Source organism: Nematolebias whitei, chromosome 5, assembly GCF_014905685.2.
Source record: "Nematolebias whitei isolate Nwh7 chromosome 5, NemWhi1, whole genome shotgun sequence".
In the NCBI taxonomy this organism is placed as follows: Eukaryota; Metazoa; Chordata; class Actinopteri; order Cyprinodontiformes; family Rivulidae; genus Nematolebias; species Nematolebias whitei.
In genome coordinates this window covers 10,416,198-10,421,417 of record NC_056502.1, presented here as the reverse complement: position 1 = coordinate 10,421,417, position 5,220 = coordinate 10,416,198, and the positions used below count along the sequence as shown (strand labels likewise).

General features: G+C 40.2%; 1 protein-coding gene across 1 annotated transcript in view; it reads right to left on the bottom strand.

Annotated features, from left to right (window-relative positions):
* Window positions 1-5,220, bottom strand: part of LOC119409666 (mannosyl-oligosaccharide 1,2-alpha-mannosidase IC) — a 91,514-nt gene that overhangs the window by 85,165 nt on the left and 1,129 nt on the right. The gene's annotated exons all lie outside the window — the stretch shown is intronic.

The window sequence follows — 5,220 nt, the reverse complement described above, 5'->3', positions numbered from 1 at the left end:
GAAAAATGTTGGATTGTATACCTGGATTATTGAGCATGGACTTTGTTTATATGATCTTATAATTTAATATAATATTATAATAATCTGTCCCTGTGATGGACTGGAGACCTGTCCAGGGTATACCCCGCCTCTCGCACAGTGAAGGCTGGACATGGCCACCAGTGACCTCCATGACCTGAAAAGGAAGAAGCGGGAAAAGATAATGGATGGATTACAATACAGTAGTCCCTCGTTTATCGCAGGGGATCCATACTCTGAAGACTTGCGATAAGTGAAAAATTGCTAAGTAGGAATATTATCATGATTTCAACTCCCTGCCTCCTCTGCTCTTTGCTACTTGCAAGTGCTCTTGGCCACGCCCACTTCTCCACTCTGCACGGAGAACAGTTTATCCTGCAGTATGGGCTGCACACAGGTGCAGGAGGTGCTAAAGAATTTAAAATAATTCCTTTTAAATAAAAATTTCATGCAGATCGTGCAACTCATTCATCAATCAGCCAATTGTGTCATGTCTAATTTTATTTTGACAAATCGCGATAGAGCGAGTCTGCAATAAATGAACCACGAAGTAGCGAGGGACTACTGTAATCTTATAATATATATATATATTTTTTTATCTTTGCACGAGTTGTTAATTATGAAGGTCATGGTTACAAAAATCTAATTGTGAAATATTTAAATCTATTTTTTATATTCTAAAGTCTCTTTAAGTTAAAAATATGCTAAATATTAGTTGTGTCAAACCCCTTGATTTGACCATTTATCTTTTACTCAGTTTTAAATTGAGCATTCACTGAACATTTATTGGATGAAACGAGTATTTTGAATCATCCTTCTGCGCTGAATGTGGTGCACCGCTATGCAGCGAGCTGGGAAAGTTTCCATTAAAGCCCAAGGACAGAAGTCGGCCTTTAGTTTCCCTCAAAATACTTTAGATACTGTGGAAGAGAAGACATTTATTGATGGTGGTCACAATCAGAAGGGGAAAAAACAAAACAAAAAAACAATGACTCTCCTTAACAAGAGTTAAGTTCTAGTTAAACTATCATTAAATTTGATAAATGACTGAGTTTTATTAGCAGAAATCTCAACTTATTTCTCTTCTCGGAGTAAACCAGTTATTATCACAAAGAAAAACTCTTTATTTTCCAGAAACACTGAGGAAATTTGATAAACATTTTTAACTTTTACATACAACCTTTAAGGAGAAAGCACTAACTTGTTGCACCGTTATCTTCTGGAGATATCTACCGGTACATAAACAGCAGGAGTCACATCTATCACCTGTTGAGATGGTTAATTCTGTCAGAACCACTGGGCCTTCCATGGAGTGTTTCATAGTAGATGATTGAAGAGTGGGGGGCAAGAGCTGTTGGACCCTTTTGAACAAGACATTTAGTGTGGGGGGAGCACAGTTCCCATAAAGACCAACCATTACCCTTCTGGGACTTCAAGAAAACACACACATTTAAAGTACATCCCACATGGTCAAAACAACAGGAGGTTATTAATGGTCAGGTGTTGCTGCAGTTCTGCTCCAAGCACTTCTCCAGCAAGCTGTGTCCCACAAGGAGCCATAATCATCTCCCACTCCCCAGCAATCATTTACAGCAGCACCAGGTGCCCAATATCCTCTGGTCAAACTGCATCCACAATCTCATAATAGCCTCCTGCACGTTGTCTCAGCTGATTTAAGTCTGTGCAGCAGCGACAGACCTTCAATCTGTTGGCTTTATCATCTGAATGGAACACCAGACTGCTAGGAGAAGTCTCTAATGGGGAGAATCAACAGGAGGGTGGGGATCAGGTCTCTCAGTAACCTATCACAGAAAGCAAACGAGTGAGCCATGCGATGGATATCTGCACCAACATGAAGGGTATTGATGTGCCTTCCAGCAAACTGGGATGAAGAAAGATAGTGTAGCATAAACTTAAGGAAACTTATCTCATATAGAAATAAAAATGGAGGGAAACTGCAGTTTGAAGAACAAATAGTAAGTCGAAATGTGTAAAACGTAGAAGTAAAGTCTGTTTTCATCCAAACTGCTTAACATTCATGCACAACACAGGTCATGCCTGAGTGACACAGTGAAATCAATGCCAATGGTCTTTCTTCATACTCTCATTTTAGAAATTGCCATTACGGATTCCATATATAGACATTTCAATGAACTAGTGAATAAAATGGAAGAATATTGTCTGCATGGCTTTAATGGCAAGCAAATGTGGAATAATGGATCCAGAAATATATTCTGCTCCAGTAATGTATTCATATTTCTCTCATCCAGCAGTGGTGGACAATTTTACGCTGCGCTCGCTTCAACTCACGTGGCCTTGCAAATCAATGTCCATTAAAGCGCCTGAGTGTTCATATGTCACTGCGTCGTCTTTCCGTTAACTCGGCTTCTGCCCAGATCTCAGCTTCTTCCACTGGCGATGGCGTTAAAACAGCACGGCTGCCGTGCACGAAATGAGTTCACTCCAGGAGGCTGCTGCAGGCACATTCTCATTACGGTGACACGTTGACCTCCAGTGACTTCACAATATTCGGATAATGAACCAGACCACTTTTGGTGTGTACTTGTCAGAGACGATTTTAAATCATTATTTATGCAGACAAGGCTTACAGATTTAGAAATCAACGTTTCACAGCTGTACACCTGATCACTGTCCTTTGCAACTACCGGATGTCTCACTTCTCTCAAAAGACTTAACAAGAGCGTGTTTACTTAGTTCTACAAGGAATTACTTAATATTCCAGTGCAACTGCAAATGGCAGCAACATGCAGTGTTTTAAAAGCCCTCATTTATTTTGCAATAGTTTATGCCATCACTTATAATGAATACATGAGTATTTCACTAAAATTCAGACAGTAAATAAAACGGATTCAAATCGCCTTTTCTTCAGAATACTGAACACAAGGCAGAAAACAACAATTTAATAAGCAACTAACCAACACATGAAATAAATTCAGTAACTATTCAATAATTTTATGAAGCTACCGAGCACTTCTGCACCAAGTTCAGGCTTCACAGCGACTTCTTCACTGAGCTTGAGTCACACTATTGTTTTATCCTTGAGCAAGTCAGCTGAGAAACTACAAAAAAAAGTAAAAAAATAAAATAAAATTTGGGAACTCGAGGAAAAGGATTCCTCCACCATTAGCAGGAGATAACCACATCCTCACACCGCCAATTTCTGTGGCAGACTATAACTCATCGGATGAGTCAAAAGAGGCCCACATTAACCCGATCACCTTCTCAAAGATATTCATCAAAACTCTTAAGGACAAGGATAAGGTTTCTTTATTGTCATAGTTATCACATGTCGTGGAACATAACTGTGTGCACAGGGTCCAAGTTACATCCAAGAAACATGTGAATTGTAAAGAAAAACAGTAATAAGATCTAATATATGAACTAAGAAATTAGCTAAACTAATAAGCTAAGCACTAATAGTAGAAAAACAATAACGCGCACACGTCGCGGTAAAGTTTTGTTTAACAGAACTTTTTTTCATTCAACCTTTATACAGGTTAGTCTCATTGAGCCACGAGGACTCATTTACAAGAGAGACCTGTTCTAGACAGACTTGAAATAAAAATGTTAGACATGCTGCCCTTGTGAATTCACTGGCTTGAAATAAATTAGAAAAGATCTGTAATCACACTGTTAAGCTAACAAGCTAAAATACAAAACACAAAAACATTTTTGAATCATTATTTAAAACCAACGTATTTATTGTCACTGGTCATCGAAACGTGTTTTTTTCTAAAATGTGAGCTTCTAGTTATAAAATAATTTTCAGCCTGGTTTAAAATAGGGGCAGCATGGTGGCTCAGGTGGTAGAGCTGTTGCCCCTCAGCAAGGTCACCAGATCAAATCCCAGCCGGGGATCTTTCTGGACTGAGTTTCATGTTCTCTCTGTGCATGTGTGGGTTTTCTCCAGGTACTCTGGTTTCTACCCGCATACCAAAAACATGCATGTTAGTCTGATTGGTAACTCTAAATTGTCCATATGAGTGAGAGAGTGAATGGTTGTTTGTCTCGTTTGTCTACGTGCCCCTGTGATGGACTGGAGACATGTCCAGGGTGTCCCCCGCCTCTCGCACAGTGATGGATGTATATGGGCACCAATGACCCCCGTGACCCAAAAAGGAAGAAGTGGGTAAAGATAATGGATGGAAGGATGGATGGTTTAAAATATTTGTCACCTGCCTTAGAATGACAAAAGATGGCAGCTCCAACATGTGCACATCACATGCAGTCTGACAGAGACAGATGTGTGAGCATCTGGTGCATCCAGTCGTAATGTGAACATTTTTTCACCTAGTTGCTTCAGTAAAGCTTTGATTACTGTCAAATGCATATGACACAAGTTTTGACAGTATAACACAATAAAAAGTAAAAAAAACAAACTGTAAATCATGGGCATCAGAAGCATCTGTAATGTGTGTGTGTGTGTGTGGGGGGGGGGGGGCGCTATAGTGTGTGTGCACGCGCACCAGTATACAATAAAGCAACATTTAATCTAGTTTTCTTTACTTTATCTCCATTTAAATCATGTTTCTCACCAAGTTTGTGTAAATTCAGCTGTTTTAAAGAGATTTCAACTTTAATGCACTTTAACACACAGCATCAGGTCGGCACCATTTGCGTTTATCGAGAAATAAAAAACATCACCACTAGACTTTTTTTTACTTGTGTTCAACACTACTCCTCTTAATGATGTGTCTCGCGAAGCTCGGGGACAATAAGGTGTGGGGTTTTAAAGACATTTCAACTTTAATGCACCTTAAAGCACAGCGTCTCTTACACCCGCAGCGTCTTACAGCGTCACAGTTACTGCTAAGCTAAGATGCTACAGACGTAGCGCTCCTCTCAAGCATCCTCCTAACCATGTATATATGTTTATGATCAACAACTGCCCGCACTAAACATGCTAAGCTGGCAAGCGAGCAACACAGAGGTACCTCCACCTCCTCCACCTGTGAGCGTTCTCTGCAGAGGCAGGAGGAGACACGTAGAAACACTGCAGGCAGCAGGCTGGTGGTGAGGTGGAGGTAACCAGGAAAACCTGGAGTGGATTTTTAGTGGTTTGAATATTCTCCTATTGATCAAGTGGAATGGATTCGTTCAGGAAGAGAAACTGCGCCGACTGAACTAATGTTTCATAGTAAAAGTGTGTGTGTGTGTGTGTGTGTGTGGGGGGGGGGGGGG